Genomic DNA, 20,698 nt, shown 5'->3' on the forward strand with positions numbered 1-20,698 from the left:
TAAATGAACATTGTAAGTCATGCCTCTGCTCACGGTAGTTTATAAACAGTGTTACCTTAAAAACAGTGGCGATTGGTACACCTTAAATGTCTATGGCCAGGACATTGGTTTTTTGTGTGCGTGTGACTGGAAATATTCACAAAACATCCAAATGACTTTTCTTCCAAGTGAATGAATGATTACCAACAGTCTTTCAGTGTGGCAGCGTGCAATAACAGTGTGTGAGTAAACTCCAGCATGTTCTCAGAAGGGAAGTCATTATTTTAAACAACTTTTTTAAAACCTTCGTATACCTCAATACAGCAACCAGTCCCTGCCCAATCAGCAGGTAGCCTTGTAAATTAGCAAGATTTTAGAATGTTAGAACATTTTAGAATAGAAATGCGAGGTAGAAAATGTTACAAATGCGACACCTGTAAATACCCTTTGCATGTAAACTGTTTCCACAGAGCATAATCATCTTCCTGCAATTAGCTATGAACACTTTGCCGTCTGTAATAAGAACTGTCAGGTGCAAAAACTGTTCAAATCACGTGGAATTTTGTCGAGAATTTAGATATGTAGTTAGCAGAGGGAATGAAGCTTATTTTCACCAAGCATTTCATGAGGCCTCGAGGGGACGAGGTGTTCCCAGTATTGGCACCAGACACCTGCCAGTACTAACTTATATGTCAACTGGTACCAACCTCTGTTATAAGTGCCTCTGATGAAAAGTATGGACCTTGTAGGATGTTTTTTTTCTTGTGACTCTGGCCTTTAAAATCCTATGAATCCAGCCGTTTTAGAAGGCAAACCTGTGCCAAAAACCAACAAGATAATTATTCGTAACTGTTGTTACTGCTCTGCAACCCACCCCTGCAGGGCCTTCAGTTTCACCTTTGATGCATGTTAAAATATTTAATCTGTAAATTCTAGATTTTTCTTCCTGCTCAATATTATTTTCCTTGCTGACACGCTTGTGTCCTCATACAATACCTCTGTGTGACATTTCAAAACAATCGATACACAAACTTAATGCTTCTTGGGATTTTGAGTCTCGGCTGAAGCGTCCCAGAAAGGTTGACGACCTACTGTTTTATTAACCTTTTTTCTGTGGAAAGAACTTGCTGAGCTCGTGTTGTTCCTCTGCACAACCTTGGCTCCTGTGTTCATCCACATGACAACTAGCGCAAGTGTCCAGCTACTTAAACAGTCATGGCTCCCGAAGGGCACCTTCAGCGTAGCTTAACAAGACACAGATAAAGTGACTCAGTTTCTCGTCATGGGAATTTAAACTGTTGACCGTCCTTCAACAGGACAACTTCCCCCTCCTTTAGGCAAAGGCTGTCCCACTTTCATGCAAAAATTAAGCCAGAGCCGGTCCAGTATGTTGTTTTTGTGCTTCTACCAACACAGCTGCACTTGTACAGGCAGTTTGGAGGCTGTCCAGTCCCTAGAGATCTTTTTTTTAATATAAAAACAGGCCATATCACAGAAAGCGACCCCAGAAGACAAACTTTAGAAGCCTGTGCATGTGTTCTATATGCTCCACTAATTCTAGGTCTGTGTTGCTTACTTACTGTGTCCTACAAAATAATTCCTCTGCCTGCTACTTTATCTTTGTGGCGTTAAAACCACAAAATGCAATGTATTTAATTTAGGGCTGGGCAAGTTAACGCGTTAATTTCGCGTTAATTCATTAGACTATTAACGGCGATATTTATTTTATCGCGCATTAACGCATGTTGCTCACATCATGCTTTCAGTCAGTGTCAGTCAGCACGCGCGCTGACTGCAGCACTCCTCCTCCCCCTCCCCTCTCGTACATGGCTCAGCGGCGCCAGCCAATCAGCACGCAGACTCAGCCTGGCCCGCGCACTCAGCTCTCACACAAACTTAATACACAAACAGCTGAGAAAGAACGCAGCAGCGAAAAAACATGAACAGAGGAAGTAGCACCGTTCGGCTTTATTTTAATACCGTAAATGAAATCAAGCTGTATGTTTTGTAAAAAGCCGGTTCATTTAAGTGGAAACACAACAAATTTATCTAAGCACGTGAAAAAACATGAAAACGTCGAGCCCCAGAAACGGAGAGAGGAGACGAAACTTCTCTCATTGCCCCGACAGACCCACAGACGTCTCTGACTGAGGCGTTTCAGTCCTCCAGGGAACATCCAGGTAGATCAGTGGATGGATGGATGGATGGATGGATGGATGGATGTTACTGGAGCCCACACATAACATGTAATTAAGACCTTGAAAGAACCCAGTACATATATTAAAAAGTGTTATTTAAGATAAGATAACATTAGCTAATCCTTTTTTTATCCCACGACGGGGAAATTAATAGGATTAAAGCAACAGGCAGGTGCACACAACACAGACAAAATTACATAAGGATTGAAATATATAAGAGGTGGATTAGCGAAAAAACACTGAACATAACATTATTATTATTATTATTATTATTATTATTATTATTAAATTGTAATAATAAAATAAAAACCACAAAACCCAAAAGGTCAACAGTTTCATGATACATCAAGCTTAGGGACTGGCTAATATACAGCAGGTCAAAAAAGGCCATATTTTGGCTGCAGTGCTTGTTCTCTTATGAAGAAAAGATCAACTAGTGCACTAAATTCAATAGATGGGTTGAAAATATCCAGTATAAAATAAGTGGTACAAATGTTACAACACTTTTGTTCATATGGCAGCAGAACATTAAAATAAAAGTGCTCTTTACACTACTTTTGAATTCATTCTTGGAGTTTGTAAATACAATGCGATTAATCGCGATTAATCGCGATTAATCAGTGCGATTAATCGCGATTAAATATTTTAATCGTTGCCCAGCCCTAATTTAATTATGATTTTATGTGATAGACCAACACAATGTAGAAAATGATTGCCAAGTAAGGTTTAAAGTACAAACTGAAGTGTGGCTTGCTTTTTTATTCAGTCCCTTTTACACCGACACCACTAATTGGGGCATGTGTGTAAAGTTTGAGTACAGCCATCTCGTAATGGCAGAAAAATAGAATGTCTTAGTTTATAGATCAATACCTTCAAACCATCATATGTAACTAAAGAATGTGGTATAACAGCAAACCTTCAAAGACACTTTTTAGTTTGTATCAAAAAATTTACAAAACCTTGTACAATTTCACTTACAATAAAGGGAAACTAAAGAAGAAAAATAGATTAATAAAAAAAATAAAAATAATAATAACTAGAACATTTGCCCATATCTCCATTAGAAATCACAGTAAGAAAAATTAGTAAATGTCTAATTTTTATCAAGTGCACTTTAAAAAGGTGAAATAAAATAAACATAATGGGCTTCAACACAATGGGATAACTAAAAAAAAAGAAAACTTGCATTCACAAAACTAAGCTAAACCTTCTTGGTGTTTTGAAAAACACCCTTCTAATTCCAATTTCCTGCTTGGGGTGCCTCACTTTGCAGTATTTGAGAAATGGCAAGTCCCACCTCTAAAAGTCCAGCAGATGTCACTATTAGGATTCAGGAAATATGCGCACGGGGGGAACGTTACTGAATCATTCACAATAAATTACATCAGAATGTTAAGGTTTTCTTCTCCATGGCCTGGGTAAGACAGGAGTTTAGATTTGGAAATGAATGCACATGTTGGAATATTGATCTAAATGCGTTGCAGAGAACAGTAATCCATCCATTGATAGTCAATGCAGACTCATATTTACATTTAAATATACCATCTGCAGAGACCTGCAGAGCCTGTGCTATACAGGTGCTAGTCATAGAATAGCAAGAAGTTGATTTTTTTTTTCAGTAAATCTAATCAAATATGGATACTTGTACAATATATTCATTCATTACACACACACACACTGATATTTTTCAGGTCTTTATTTGTATTAATTTTGATGATTATAACTGACAACTAATGAAAACCCCAAATTAGAATATTGTAAAAAGATCCAATATAAAACAGCTGATGCCACACTCTGATCAGCTAACCAACACCTCAAAGGCCTTTAAATGATCTCAGTCTAGTTGTGCAGGTGACAATCATGGGGAAGACTGCCAACTTGACAGTTGTCCAAAAGACGACCATTGACACCTTGCACAAGGAGGGTGAGACACAACAGGTCATTACTAAAGAGGCTGGCTGTTCACAGAGCTCTGTGTCTAGGCACATTAATAGAAGGGAAGGAAAAGATTGTGGTAGAAAAAAAAAAAGTGTACAAGCAACAGGGATGACCGCAGCCTGGAGAGGATTGTGAAACAAAAGCCATTCAGAAATGTGGAGAGATTCACCAAGAGTGGACTGCAGCTGGAGCCAGAGCTTCCAGAACCACCAGACCTGGTTTCAGCTGCAGCATTCCTGGTGTCAAGCCACTCTGGAACATGAAACAGTGTCAGAAGCGTCTCGCCTGGGCTAAAGACAAAAAGGAGTGGACCCCTGCTGAGTGGTCCAAAGTGATGTTCTCTGATGAAAGTACATTTTCTATTTCCTTTAGAAACCAAGGTCCCAGAGTCTGGAGGAAGAGAGGAGAGGCACAGAATCCACGTTGCCTGAGGTAAAGTGGAAAGTTTCCACAGTCAGTGATGGTTTAGGGTGCCATGTCATCTGCTGGTGTTGGTCCACTGTGTTTTCTGAGGTCAAAAAGGTCAACACACCCATCTACCAGGATGTTTTAGAGCATTTCATGATCCCTGCTGCTGACCAGCTTTATGGAGATGCAGATTTCGTTTCCCAACAGGACTTGGTACCTGCTCACAGTGTCAAAGCTACCAGTACCTGGTTTAAGGACCGTGGTATCCCTGTTCTTAGTTGGCCAGCAAACTCACCTGACCTTAACCTCATGGAAAATCTGTGGGTTATTGTGAAGATAAAGATGTGATACGCCAGACCTAACAATGCAGAAGAGCTGAAGGCCACCATCAGAGCCACCTGGGCTCTCATAACACCTGAGCAGCGCCACAGACTGATCGACTCCATGCCACGCTGCATTACTGCAGTAATCCAGCGAAAAAAGGAACCCTAAATAAATACTGAGTCCTCTACATGCTCACACTTTGCATACTCATTCTTTTCAGTTGGCCAACATTTCTGGAAATCCTTTCTTTTTTTTTTATTTGTCTTAAGTAATATTCTAATGTTCTGAGGTACTGCATTTGGGGTTTTCATTAGTTGTCAGTACTAAAATTTTAAATAATAAAGACTTGAATATATCAGTCTGTGTGTAATGAATGGATATAATATACAAGTTTACTTTTTAAATGGAATTACTGAGAGAAAAAAATAAAAAAATTACTTTTTCATGATATTATAATTACATGACCAGCACCTGTACTTCTGAATAACTAAAGTTGGTCATGTACTTTTATTTTACTTCTACATCTTCTGATTGACATTGATTTGAACTTTAGAAAACATTAACTCGTCTTTGCCTCTCCTTGAATCTCTGATTTCCCAAACTTTCTCCCTCCAAGTCGTTACAAAACTCATATGTGCAAATGCTAAAGGCTCAAGTTAAGAATCAGTGCCACGCTCACTGTAGCCAGCAGGTTTCGAAAAGGCGATCAATATGCAATTAGGAATTTGTCCATCATTTTCTTTATTCCTAATGGGGACCCTGTTGCTTGCCTCAATCGTTTACGCTAACCATTTTCAGTCCAGCTGGAGGCTTAGAGAGAGACACAAACTCGCAGCAGCTAACCATATCGAACAGATGTAAGGATACAATCCCACTGGGGGATTATTTCTGAGTTTTCGGGGACTGACAAGGGGCAGGTGAAAAACAAAGCTTCGGTCAGACAAAATAACCTGTTTTGGTCAAGCTGACTGTTGGTCAGTGAACAGTGCATATACAAAGACCAAGCATTGCTTTATGACCACCAGCTTAATAGTGGGCCATTCCTTGCTTTTGCTAACAAATTTTCCTTAGATCCCTGGGAGGCCTGCTGCAGTATCCAACATTAGGATTTTAGCGATGAGGGGTGGATGGGGCTTCCTGGATCGAACTTGTTTGTCCAGCACATCCAAGAGAGGCTCAATAGCCTTAAGACCTGAGTGTTTGGAGACCAAGTTAACAGCTCCAACTATTCGTGCTCATTGGCCTTTTTGTTCTTTTGTTCATGCAGTGAGAGTCAGAATGCATTTTCCTACTAAAAAGGCAACAGCCATGACAAAAAAACAAATGTGTGCTTATAGTCCACAACAATATTTAGGCATGTGTCATACACATATATATCAGAACCCAATGTTTTCAAGAAAAAAATTCCCCAAAGAATTACATGCATCCTGATGCCTTGTATTTCCATGTAAGCAATGCACACAAACCTAGCCATCCTCTTCCTTTCCTCTGTAGTCCACTTCAGATTGTCATGTGCACATTGGAGCTTTCAGCGTCATCCAACAAATTGTTTTTGTAATGCATACAACCTGATCAACTTTAAATTAAATAAATTATAAACCAACACTAAAAATGCCATTTTATATAAGCTAAATTGTATTTTACTATTATATATAAAACTACAAATAAAGGCTTGCGTTAATCTATTTTGAACAGAAAAGACTCACACCAATCCTTCAATGAGCCAGTAAGGACCACTAACGCTAGATGGTTGCACACTTTGTGGCAGAATGTAAACACAATGTGTGCATTTCCAGTATTTTGATAGGATGATCCAAGCTTGGGGCCCACAGGATTTGTACCCCATGGCTGTCTACTGAGAGCATGTTGTCATGCACACTGCAATGTCAGATGTCCATTAAATAAACAAACGTTGGTGGGCCGGCCCCATTAGACGCCTCAAGAGAATTTAACTTACTGAGCTTGTCAGTATTCTGGCAGACTTGGATATAGACACAAACGTTTATAACAGAATTTAATTGATAATGGAATCAGTCTTTTTTACAATATTATTCTACGAAGAATGATCATGTCCCACTGATTATTGATTGAATGTGGTCTCCCCACTCTTCTTCAGTTTACTTGCTGTAGTGTCTCCTTAATGCTTCAGGGAATTGTCAGTTCATTTTTTTGGTACTCATGATGAAATAAAAAACATTTTTAAAATTATACATATGCTGTTTTAGGTTAGATTGTTAATTTAAAGCTGTCGAGATTAGTACTCAATTTATTCATCAGTTACAAGATTTTCCTTTTGATTTAGTGCTAAATACTGATAAAGTTCATAGTGGGGTGTTGTAACATTCAACTTGACAGTGAAGGTGTCATGATTTGGGTTTTTGTTTTCCGTTTTTTGGACTGATCATTCTCTAACTTTAAGGTGAGAGAGTTGTGACTGGGAGGTGGTTGAGATGAGCATAATCAGCGCCACCTGCAACTGACTATATAAATCATCCCACCTAGTTCACTGCCTACCTATACCTGCCTCGTTCACTCTCTGCCAGAACGTTTCTTCTGGTCTTGCTGCCTGCATGTACGTTCCCCAGTGCTTGTGTCGCTCAACCTGCTGATGCTATAGAACTGGGCTCCATCCAAATACTTTTGAAAGCTTCTAGCTCTTGTTCCTCAACCTTTCACAGGGTCTACAGTTAGAACTCTATCATAGAGAGGAAAGGCGCTTCGGAGTGCTGTGTCAATTTCAGACAGACAGTCTTTAACTCCCAAGTCATTATGTGATGGAAACGCACATGGATGATGTAAGTAAAATCCGAGCCTACAGCCTTTTGGAAATGAACTACAAAGTGTGCACTCTCTTCTCTCTGACGTTTTCATTCATTTCTGTGAGGGGGCTGTGCCGATACATCATGTCACTCAAAGGATTGTGGGATAGCTTAAGGGTTCTTGGCGCTGGTAAGGGACATTGTGGGGTTCCTAGGCAAAACTAGCCGCAGGAAGGAGCATACTGCACTATTTGGACAGCACTTATGACGCACTTGTGCGTTGGCTAAAGAGTCCTTGGTCTATAAAGGTTGATCCCTGTCCTCGCTAGATAACTTCACTAGTAGTTATGTGCGCAGCCTGGTTCAGGTTGATCCTGCGGATTTTGTGTCTCGCTCTGCCTTCGCTGGGGGATAATCGGCATCACCTGGTCAAGTCAGTCTCTGCCTGAATCAGCTGGTCACCTGCCCGTTTCTGCCAATATTCTTTGGTCATCTGCCATAATCACCTGGTCAGCCCATCTCAGTCATCACATGTCATCAGCTGCTTCCTGCCTGCCCCTCTGCCACTTTATTTGAAAAATAAACATTTTAAAACTAAACCACTAGATCTGGCTAGAATATTGGGTTCCCAGAATCCCAAGCATTACAGAAAATGATGACCTAAATATAGCCTTTATTGTGTGGATTAAATTGGCTTTGCTCATCACATCTGCAAACCTAACCATTCTTGTCTTCCTGACATGTGGCATTGTGTGCGAACAAATAACAGTATTTCCTCATAATTCTGTCCAACAAATTTCTATAACAACCTTCGAGTTTAATCCAACCAAGTTATCTGGCCTTGAGAGTACATTTCATTATAGCAGATTTATCAGACAATGCTTTAACACTTCTTAAATAAGCTGTTCTATATTAAGTTTCCTCAGTGTCACAGATAAACATGTCAGAGGGCTGTGATTGGGCTGTGTAATTGCTACCCTTTTGATAATCAGTGTTCTTGTTCATAGTGTTACTTCCTCATTGCATTAGACAATGTGAAAAAAAAGCCATTAATAGGAGGCGGGCTCCCTGGTTTATTTCAGAGCTGTGTTGGCTAGGAAATTGGAAGCAAAATGGACAACACATCCAGATCCAACGTAATCCAGAAAAATTGTGTACTTTTATAAAAAGCCTCTTCACCAAGGCAAAGGGAGTTTAGTTATAGCACTTTTCAGTGACAAGATGATTCAAAGTGCTGTACATGAACAGAAAAACTATGAGGGAAATATTACATCGGAAAAGAAAACCTAACAAAAGTAATAAGCAAAAGAAATCCTTGACTATACTTCTTTAACTTCACTGAAAAAAATTCCAGCACCAACATTCAGAGCGTAATCTATTCCTACATTAAACATACAGAAAGCTTAAAAGCAGTATTTAATTGTTTACATTAATATAAAATAGGTATGTCTTTGGTGGTTTCTGAGCTAAAGTAGTTTTGTCCAATCATATAAAATATGAGCTACAATTTACTGGACTTAATTTATTTTTATTACAATGAAACAAAAGTAGTCAATCCTTAAAGCTGCAATTTAAGGTCTCTGATGTGATCTTTCTGAAACTAAAACTAAAATAGACAAGCAGAGTAAAGGGGGAAAAAAGCACAGCAAAGGTGGTATTTGTGCATATGTGTTAGTGTAATCATGTGTGTCATGCGTGCATGTTAGTGTAGGTCCGTGAACTGTCCCAAATAGCCACCACAGCCATAGAGAAATGGGGAACTGGGAGCCAGTTCAGATACAGTATTTCTTTTGGGGCAGGCAGACTCTTTTTTTTTTCCTGTCTACCTTAAAGTCTCACTAGTTCTTTTCAATGATGATTTCAAAACAGCCAAATTTGTGGTCATTCTGCCAAAGCCGAGCTTCCAATTTCTCCAAGATCTATTCCATCCCACCAGCCAGTTCAGGGACCAGAGCTGACCTGCATTTCTGCTTATACAGCATTTCATTCTGAGTGCTGATAGCATGACATATCCCTCACATAGTTTAGGCAGCCTTGACATGGGGTGAAAAAGCTGCCAGCGTTTTTGGAATTTCGATATTCCGGGTTTTTCAAAAAGCAGAAAAGCTGTTATAAATCTAATTTTGTACTCGTTTTCAAAATTCTTGGTAGACAAAATGGACACACACACACGATCCTCCTCCCAGGAGTACACTATGTGGCCAGCTGCAAATGTCCTGCTGGGGCACGAGGACTCTCTTTTGCCCAATAAACGAGAAGAAGAATCCAGGGTTTCTTTTTAGTACAGTTGCTAAACATTGAGTCACAGTTCTATTGAGCCATCTATTCTCTCAGCTCTTTGCTTATACAAAGGATTGTCTATTAAAAACAAACAGTTCCACTAAAAATAAAATTATTAACTTCCTCTTGAACATGATTGCTTGATCTTCAGGGAGGCAACATTGGAGGACACTATAGAACCTGTTTGGACTGTTTTGATCCAGTTGAGCTTTCTGAGCTATCAAAAATATTAGCGTAATCCTAACCCTTCAGCTTGTTTGTTAAACCTAATCACAAAAATATTAAAAAGGATATTATATTAAAAGGGTTGCCTTTCATTACCACCCTCATTTTGGATATGATTAATCTATCCTGAGAAAACTTATGTAGAAAAGGTTCTTAGGGTAGCTGTGATTTAGCCTTTACGTTTTACATTCGATCAAGATGAATTGATAAATTACAGACATATGGAATCTTTTTATTTTCAGTCAGGTTTCAGAGCCATAGCTGTGAAACAGCACTAATTAAAGCCACTAATGATATCTTAGATTATGGACTTGTGTCTTTGTGCTGCATTTGGTCCAGTCAATCACATTATTCTCCAACAAAGACTCGGAACAGTATTGGCCTGGTATAAATCTTATTTATCTGACAGATTCCAGTTTGTTCATATATAGACAATTTTTCAAACTCCATGGCTACTTGTGAAGCACAGCAGGGTTCAGTGCCTAGAAACGGAGGGAGATTGAATTTCATCAGCACAACAGTGGGAGTTATCCGCTACATATATTCATAATTCCTGATGAATCCTACCAGTTTCCTAAACCACTGGCAAGTCTTTAAGAGATAAAAACTTGGAATACTTTAAATTTTAGGCTTTTATATTAAGACGAGACAAAAGCCGTCTTTAGACTGGGGTCTTTGTAAAACACAGTTATTTCATCTGAATTTAAGTAACCTTGGTGTTATTTTAGCCTTAACAGATTTTTAGAATTCTCTTATTTAATCCCCTGACTAAAGCCAGAATTAAAAATACTGTATCCAGTAGTGATGTGGAAGCACTCATCCAGGCATTTGTTACTTTAAGGGTGGACTATTGTAATTCGTTACAACCGGAAGTGCAAAAAACAGTTAATATCATTCATTGTTGGTCCAAAATGATGTTTCCTATTTTAGCTTCCCTTCATTGGACCCCTGTTAAAAATCAAGAATTTAAAGTACTCCTCATATAAAAGTATTTAATAATCAACTGCCATCATACATCAGAGATAACTGTACCATCAAGTAGAATATTTTGGTTATCAAGCTCCTCTTCTTGAGGAACCAACTTCCAGTTTTAGTCCTTAAAACAGATACCCTGTCTAGCCTTAAAACCTTTGTCAAGGCTTATTGTTAGAGTGCCATAGGTTATCCCTGAGCCATCTCTGTACGTATGCTGCAGCTTGTTCATGGATTGGTTTAAGAAAGTCAAGTATAGCCAACCATCACTGAATAATGCAGCAAGGATTTTGAGCAATTTAGTTCACTTGTCAAACATAGGTACAGGTGACCACAAAAAAAACTCAGATTACTGAGCTGATTTTAGATTTGACAAAACACTCTTCACTCCTTCACTGCATTTTCTCAACAATTATCTTTATTCTAATAAGTTTGATTGACATTTTTCTTCTTTAATGTGAGGATCAAATTTTTCTGCAGCCTAATATATTGGGTGATCAGCCCTTCTTGCACCAACTTGCCACATTTTCAGCAGTGATGAAAAAAAAGAAAAAATGATTTTACTCCAACTGTATCTGTCTGTAAAAAATCTGAAACGTACACCTTCTAGCTTTTGGTCTCATTTCAAAAACTCTCACCGAGAGGACAGCAGATATGAGGGACCTTAATGAATATGACGCCCAGCTCCGCAGCTTACCCAGAATCCAATTGCCAGCTGCCGCTTTTCAAATTAAAATCTTTGCCAAAGCTTGTGTTGTGTCTTGCTTTTTTGGAGCCGTTTCCATACTAACGTGTCTGATACTAACAAAAAAGCAGCTGTGTGCTGCAGTCATGCATTCTAATCTTAGTATGCCAAGGTGCCAATAGCCTTTATTGATACAAAATAAAAAAAATAAAAAAACAGATCTACTGATTAGGCAAAGCCAGGGGTAAACTTACTAAAATATCTAATGCATTTAAAAAAAAAAAAAAAAAAAAAAAAAAACACCTCTGTTTTGTATTTGGTTTGGCCTTTTCACATTTTTCTCCAGCTATCCGGTGTGGCCACAAGCAATCTTCTCACCTTTCTTTCCCTTTTCTTGACCTTTTATTTTAAGATGCTCCTCAACTCCAAATCACTTACTCCACCCCTCTTCAATACTCTCACAATTTCATCCAGACATTTAAAGAAAAAAAACAATTAGTTTGCAGTTCTCAATCATAACATCATCATCCAGGCTGAAACAAAGTTGGACAGACAGGTCTTTACCGCCTTGCTAATTAAGAGACAATAATTTATTGCTCTGCAAATGGGGAAGGGCTTTTGTGCTCCCAGCTAATTGGAAGAGAATGTATAAAGGGAGAGAAGAGAGCAAGAGCAACCAAGCAACAAGACAAGATAAAGGTATGAAATAAAGGAATACTGGCCGGGCGTTAGGAAGGTGTTACTGTGCAAAATTGACATCCACTTCCTGACAAACAAAAAAGTCAAACTTGCTTCAAACTATTGGGCAGTTAGATTGCAGGTTGGGTGAGGACAATGATGTATTATTGTTCTTTATTCTGCACAAGATTTATGACACTTGGGAATATTTTGTCAACCCTTGTAATGCATTATGCATAGTGTGTTCAAATAGAGTCACTACAGAGTATAAAATGGGAGCCAAGTCACGTTGTGGGACAACGTATCAACAAAGTGGCAGAGTGAAATAAAAGAAGAAAAAACAACAAAAAAAAACAACAACACCTCATCGCTCAAATGACTTCCCCGTTTGAGTGAAACAGAAGTCGTTTCAGCACGCTCACAGAGGCAGACATTCAAAGGGCAAATACAACTAAATTAGGCAGTTAAAAAAAAAAAAGTTGAGACCCTACAGTCTTGCCTTACAACCAGTCTTACATTACCAGCTGCTCTCTGCCAGGGAGGGCGCAGCAATGTATGCGCTTCACGTGGCGTCACAGCATGGAGGCTGAATGCGCCAATGGATCGGCTAACGCACACGCATGGACGTATCGCCCGATACAAGAAAAAAACTCAAATATCGTCCGGCTGATCTCTACATTGAACTGTAAAAGTTATGTAAAATTTGTACTAATATCCATCCCCAGAATCCAGTAGAATGTGGCCTTTTTTTTTTTTTTACTAGAGACGCCCCCTTTAGCTGTTTCTGCACAGCCCAGAGAGCAAACTAAGCTTAGCCTTTTTGGCTTCAATGTAGACTGATGGGACTGTCTGCATCACAGATGCTGCCTCAATCTGCCCATCAATTGACTCTTTGTTCCAAATCCAGTTGTGAGGCTTGAGAGAATCCTTCCACTTCCACATGGGGTATTGACTTATTCCCAAACCAAGGGTGGCAATCCATTCTCTCCCAAATGAGGACAATGGCTTGAAAAAGCATGCAATTCTGGAGTTATAGTGGCCAATAAATATTTAGTGATAGTTTGTAAATTGTCATTCCAGTGGTTCGATTACAAGCAACTAAACAAAAACATTGATGTGAAAGCTGATGCAGTCTTTACCATAGATGCAATGCTTTACGAGTATGAGACCTCTGCTTCTCAATAAGTGAAACAAAAGCACCAGAACTGATTTTGACTCCGACCTAATCCTATTTTCACTCGGCAATGGTTTAGCAGTGAAAAAAAAGTACCTGATGTTGAGATGAAAAAAAATAAAAAAAAAAAAATATTTAGCAAAGTGTCAGAAACGTTCCAATCATATTTATCCTTATTTCCATTTTAACATCCAACAGTTGGATCATCTTGTATTCCACCACAACCCAAAGGTTTTCTGTTCGCCTGTTCCGGTAGAGGCCATTACACTAAAATTACGACAATAGATTTTCAGTTTATTAAAACACTGAAAAAAAAAAGAAGAAAAAAAAAATCATGCAGCATTCAAAGCTAATTAAACCCTTTCCTCCACATCCTTATGCTCAATTTGAACTTCAACACGTGGCAGCATAAATACATTAATATTGTGCCTAACAAAGGAGCAAGTGGGTGTACATTCCCTTTAGAGTAAATACTGGTTGTATTTTAAGACTAATCAAGAGTTCCAGAACAGTTTGTCACTCATTTTCATAGTTCATATTTTTTGTTAGAATCTGACATCTCCTTTGAATATGCCTTTAACATTGTTGTTTATTTTTGTCACAGCTGTATTTAGCAGAAGCTCTGTTTTACAGAATTTTATTTGTAATGACCAAGTAAACTAAGCATACAGCAGGTATAATTCTCCTGGTAAGCAACATAAATCCCAGTCGTAAATTTCCATAAACTCGTTAAGATAAGTTTTATTGATCTCACATTGGAGAAATTCACTTGTCACATCGGCTCAGTAATCAATAATCAGAAGAAGGTGCCATAAGTAGGACAAGGTGCATCAGTTATATACAATGTGTCCTTATGTTACAAATAAACATTAAAATAATAAAAAAAATTATATTATCAGGTAATTTGTCTGGTCCAATGACATTTCAATGGCCTGGTTTAGTTTTAGCAAACAATATTGTTAATTTGAGTTTGCATTTAGCTTAAAATGTGAACAGAATAAAATGTATGCATTTACTACATCCCAATATATAAAATCTTAAAATAAATATAGCAAAAATGTTTGGCTTAACATGACTGATTTTCAGTAATATTTAAAGCATTCTTGCATGAATGCAATTCTCTCTTATGCGTAAGAACAAATGCATAGGAACAAAATATCCATTTTTACACTTTATACAGCTGAAATGTGTAGGTTTTGGAACGGAAAGGTCAGATGTTGATGCTGTTGCCGTGGCAATGTGTATAACCAGTTCCTGAGTGCACAAAGAGGTTGGATATAATTGTATAGAGGCTGCAGCAAGTGCTGCCTTGTTTGATTTTTACTTGTTTCAAAAGTTTAATAATGACCTTGGCAGTGGTAAAGTGGTAAAAATGCTTCCCCCCTCCCCTTACAAGCTAAAATACAGCAACGGATAAAGTCTATTTATTTCACAAGGACTATAAAACAAACCCCAAAAAGAAAAAAAGAAAAATTAACTGTGTTATAGCTAGTACCTTTTTATTGGGCCATTTGTGAAATCAATGAGTATTTTCTGCAATTAATTAGGCAATCACTATGAATTGGTAGATCTTCAAAGAAAATCTCAGATTTTGTAGATTTAGTTTTGACACACGGGGGGTGGGGGGGGGGGTAGAAATTAGTGTTATCGTCACATTTAATGCCTTGCAAAAACTCAACTTTTAATTTCAGTACATCTACATTCATTTGAAAGGGGTGGGGGGGGGTAAAAAAAACAAAACATGTTTATAATAATAATCATCAATGAAACATGTATTAGTCCTCATTTATAAACAACTGGTGTAGATTTGGGTGCAAAAAAAATTGCTCAAATTTCTTAACTGATTTATGAAGCTTTATTACTGGTGTTTATTAACCTTTATATGTCCAGGAAAATTTAAGATTAAGAATCTATTTTACAGGAGGATCCTGGCCAAGACTGACAGCAGCATAGAGTTACATGAGATGTACAACAGAAAAAATAAAATAAGTAGGACCCATTCCTCAAATAAAACATTTACAGACAAATTAGTCACTTTCAAGAAGTAAAAAAAAACAAAAAAAAAAAAAAAAAAAAACTGTGATGTCGCCCCACAGCTAAGAAAGCTGTTCATATATGACCTTAGACCCATAGATCATCGGCACAATTTTGTTTATATCGGTGGCCAAAACTTTCTACCAAACCCGTGTGTACGATGTGGGAAACATACTTTTAAACCCGCTATAAATGTCAAATCTCCATTTTAAACAGTAACCAGTGAATGAAGACATTAATAAGAGACATACATACATAAATAACACAAGTGAACTTACTGCTGGTCATAGGCAGATCTTTCTTGAAAAAGATGTTGCAACCATCTGCAAAATAATCTAGAGTAGTTGCATTTTTTTTTTTTAAGTTGTGAGAAGCCAGAACTGCAACTCCATTATCCAACCATAGAAAACAGACACACTGCTTCAGGCCCTGCCCCTTACAAGCAGTATGGCCTTAACCACACATTATAATCATGGGGTCAACTGTATCAAATGCTTTTAAAAATAAAATAAAGGCTGCACATTGCAGATGCATTTTCCTGGAATCAGACTTAAAAATTATATTCAGTATTGTTTATCGTTACAAATCCTTTAGTTCTTTATTAACCAATGTCTCCAGGACCTGGCCAGTACAAACAATATGGATATGGGTTTTAATTGTTTAACGTCACCCCCTTTGAGAAACAGTAAAACATAAGCAGACTCCCAAATAAAAAAGGGAATATTGCCAGTATCCAGGGAAAGATTGAATAAAGCTACAATAATGATGGTGGAATCCGATCAACAGCTAACCATAAAAACATATATGATTTAGGTTTATCAGGACCTGCTGTGCATCAAGCTGATGGTGCTCTGTGACAACCAATCACAGTAATATGCTGAGTCCCTGAGCTTTCCAGATATGCTGCAAGGAACTAACTTCCTTCCTTCATTCATTTCCAGAAATTAAAAGCAATACAATTATTTAAACTCCCATACTTATTTTTTATAGGATTTTATTTTATGATTTGTCTATCCTTTTATAAGTCTGACATATCATCATGCCCTATAGTGCCATCATGTTGATTCTGTTTAGACCCCTGGAATCAAGAGAGAATGAAAAGATTGGTGGGGATTTTATGTGCAATCCAAAATCAAGAAGGTCTGTTTTACAGCCCCAATGAAACTGATAATCAGAAATAGCACTCACAATATTATTCTCAATGGTTTCCACTTTGAATTAAATTCATTTTGAGAGAGCTTATCCAAGAAAACTAAAATTAATCCAATCCAGCTGATACATCCAGAACAATTTGTTCCTGTTCCCCCCCATGACCTAGACTTTATAGGTAAACAGGAAGATGGTCCAAAGAGAATCACTATAAATGAACCAGAAACAAACTGATTTCCTTCATCATGATGATGATGATTCATGACTGTCAGTGACATTATCAGTCGTTGGCGCTTGTGCTGTCACACAGAAAAAGGTCCAATCAAACACAAGGAACGGTGAGGAAATCCACTTTACTGCAGGTTTAAACACTATATGGGCAGTTTAAAGTCTTAAATTGATCATTTTAACAGGTGTATGTTAAAGAAGTCAGTAGGGTTAACAAAAAAAAAAAAAACTATTGAACACGGCCAGACATACAAGCAGTCAGATCGCAACCTTATAGCCAGCTCCACTTTCTACGTGACTTGTGGGAAACAAGGACAACTGATTTCCCAGTTACTTATTAAATAAACCGAAATGGTTCCATCAAGTTCCGACGCTTTGAGAACCGGTGCAGAGACAAAGTAATCACACCCCTGGCTAGGCCGCAGCCCGCCTTCTTGTCTGCTCTTAGCTCCGCTCTCCTCTGAATACTGCCTACCTCCTTCTCACACTCTGCATTACATCTGCTTTGGTCAGCCAATATAGCAAACATCTCAAAGCCAAACATTTACAGTCTCACTCAGAAAACACATAAGCGTCAGCCTTGATTAACCAGGGTACAGGGAGACCTCTCCCCGATTACAGCTGCTTACGTGTTTTCAAAGACGATAGGTCAGGGGTGATTTTAATACCTCAATTTATAATAATTCTATTCATTCAAGCTTCAGTTAGTATTTCTTGGAAAAAAATTACAAGAAGACTAAGATGAACAAAATCCCAATTTGTACCCCCCTCCCAAAAAAATAAAACACAACAAAACATTACATTTACAAATTGCTGCTCTGACTTGCGAACACAGAGGTCTGCAGAGGATTAGTTTGCCATGTGAAAACAATCCTAAATTAACGTGCATCATCTATTCAAAGTTTCACTGTTCACACTCACAAAATTTGTGAAATGAAGTATTGAGAAATGGTAAAACTACATATTTTCAGATTTTGGCACCCTACAAAAGGCAAACAAGCCCAAAAAGCTAGCTCTTCAAACACAGCATGTCCAAATGTTGTGAACTATCAGATTTCTATAGCATGCTTACAATAAAAATAAGCATCAACAGGGACATTTTGGAGATCCTGGATAAGGTTTTGTCTCAGAGAGCCTTCAGACCCATAAAAGTTCATCATACAATAATGTTTGTGAATGCCATTAGAACTATATAACTTGTGATAAACAATTTACCAGAGTTATTGCATTCATGCCACGGATTTAAAAACAAACATTGAATCTAGATAATGCTTTGACTACCCAATGAGTTAGAAAAAAAAAGAAGAAAAATACATAAAAAGCAAAACTAGAAATTCATTATTTCCAGCTACTGCTTAACCACAATCTACAGCTCTTTAAATGTAGCTTTTTTTCCCCATACTAATTAACCTTGTGTGTAAGTCGGAAGATAATTAGTGTATAGCTTTATAAACAGCAAAGACTAAATATTTTCAAAATCTACATTTTTTATTATGCATAGTCTGATGATATCACCCTTTTAGATTCTTCTGAAAAGCAAAAATGTGAAATATTCCAGATTCTGTTTGTTACAAACCTCATAATGACCAGTTTTTATGTATTCTAATGGATAGATAGATAGATAGATAGATAGATAGATAGATAGATAGATAGATAGATAGATAGATAGATAGATAGAATTAACAGCTTGGTAGCAATTCAAAATGAACATTAAAATTCAGCATACAAAGGGAAGTATGAACCCAACCTTTATAATTGCAACCAATGCAAAATACTATATTTTGTTTTGGTCTATAAATTGCTCTGGAATATAAGTCACATCGGATCAAAAAATGTGTCATATAGAGGAAACAAAAACATAAAATTTGCACCAGAGTATGAGTAGCATTAATTAGAAATGTATTCAATAAAATCCAAGACTGAAAACTGACATTTTATCTGGTAAGGCAACTTATTCAATTACACAGTTGTATCCACAATGGGGTCATTACGCTGAAAGATGTAAAAATTACGCTGAAATTAGACAGTGAGCATAATGTTGCTAAGCTAACAGTAAAATACGGATGACAACAATAACAAACAACAACAATAATAAATCTTTTAACTCAATCTCACCACTGAGAAAATTCATAGTGAATTTTCTAACACCAATCTATTGAACCAAATCAGCATTTACCATTCACTCATTCCTTAAAGAAACCCAAATGCTACTTCAAGAGTTCACATGCATTTCAACCGCAGTTTAAGCTTTGCATATCACAAAGTTTGCAATCAAATCATCATCCTGCATCACACATCCTACAGATGCCCTCTGTTCTATAAAAGGAAGAGAAACAACATAATGTTGCCCTTTAAATATGGAGGTCCACAGTATTACTACACAACAAAGAGATGTGACCTTACCTTGAATACTCTTTTTACTCTTGGGTATATGTGTAGCCTCCCTCTGGAGCCTGCCTGGATGTGGGAACTCTTTCCAGCTCTAACAGAAGCTGCAAAGAACAAACAGTCCACTATGAGCAACGGGTCTCCTCACACCCCATTTTCTCTAGATGACGGCTTCCATTATAAAAAAATTAATGAAAAAAAAAAAAAAAAAAAAAAAAACAGACCCAGTGTACAAAAACGTCAGTTTGCTGGTTGAGTGTAGCTAAACATACCAAGACACTCTTGCTGACAGTGGAGATCCGGTCTGTCACGTGCTAACCTGAGCTTCCGCCCAGCTGGACTTGATAGACCCCAGGTGGCTTTAATTGGCAGCAGCCAGGTTTGCTGAAAACCAATCAGAATCCAGGAAATTCTCTCAGCGGGTTGAGCTATTTCAATTCCCACTTGTAACCTCCCGATACACCCTCAAAACATTATTATTGTGCAAATCAATAATAATGTATAAAATAATGTATAAAATAAATAAGGGTTAAAATTGGAGAACACAATAAACTCAATAAAATTCTCCACAGTCGAGATAGTGTTTTAAATAAAGATCTCTCTTGAGCAATACATCTGCTCATAAATTATATCCCTGCTAACTTGAATAATACCGGCACTTTTCTGCCTAATATATTTGATGTATATAACATTCAAAAACAGTTTTTACAGCAAAATAACAGCGTATATACTATACATTAGGCCATCCAAGGTGCCAAACTTCATGTTTTTTTAATCATAAATTTCTTTTTATTTATAAATTGTTTGCACAGACAAAAATGTTCATGTAAACAACGACACAATTTTCTTCCGTAACTCAGTGGTAAGCAGAAAAATACATGTTTCAGATTATGAGTAATAAAAAGTAAATTACTTTTTTTTTTACAGACAAGTCTTCATGGCTGCTTTAAATTGTTGAATATGTAAATTTCGCTTCATTTTTACGTGTAAAAAATATGATAAAAACAGCTTTATTTAAAACTAAAATAAAACAAATTCTAGGTGTTGCTGTAGGAATATTTGTCAATCCACATGTGAGAAAAAAAAAAAAAACTTCACTGGACATATTCTGTGTTTATCTGATGACACTTGTTGCAGTTTGCTTCACAAAGAGAAGGCTTCACCACTGATGATCCCACTGCACAGCAGGAACGGCAGAGCAAAAGCCCCAAAGCAGGTACATCCTTAAAAACAAAACGTTTACCTCTCCTCTGATCAGACTGCAATGCATTTTTTGCTC

The 20,698-nt window shown here is 37.5% G+C and overlaps 1 protein-coding gene across 1 annotated transcript in view; it reads right to left on the reverse strand.

Moving 5' to 3' along the window:
- Window positions 1–19,737, reverse strand: part of LOC105921538 (MSL complex subunit 3) — a 227,694-nt gene extending 207,957 nt beyond the window's left edge. The window contains exons 1-2 of the mRNA XM_036128046.1: window positions 19,692–19,737; window positions 19,435–19,523 (exon numbers count right to left, since the gene is read on the reverse strand). The gene's annotated coding sequence lies outside the window, so the exon portion shown is untranslated. The remainder of the gene's footprint in view (window positions 1–19,434; window positions 19,524–19,691) is intronic.
- Window positions 19,738–20,698: the final 961 nt, after the last annotated feature.

The sequence above is a fragment of the Fundulus heteroclitus genome, chromosome 24 (assembly GCF_011125445.2).
Source record: "Fundulus heteroclitus isolate FHET01 chromosome 24, MU-UCD_Fhet_4.1, whole genome shotgun sequence".
In the NCBI taxonomy this organism is placed as follows: domain Eukaryota; kingdom Metazoa; phylum Chordata; class Actinopteri; order Cyprinodontiformes; family Fundulidae; genus Fundulus; species Fundulus heteroclitus.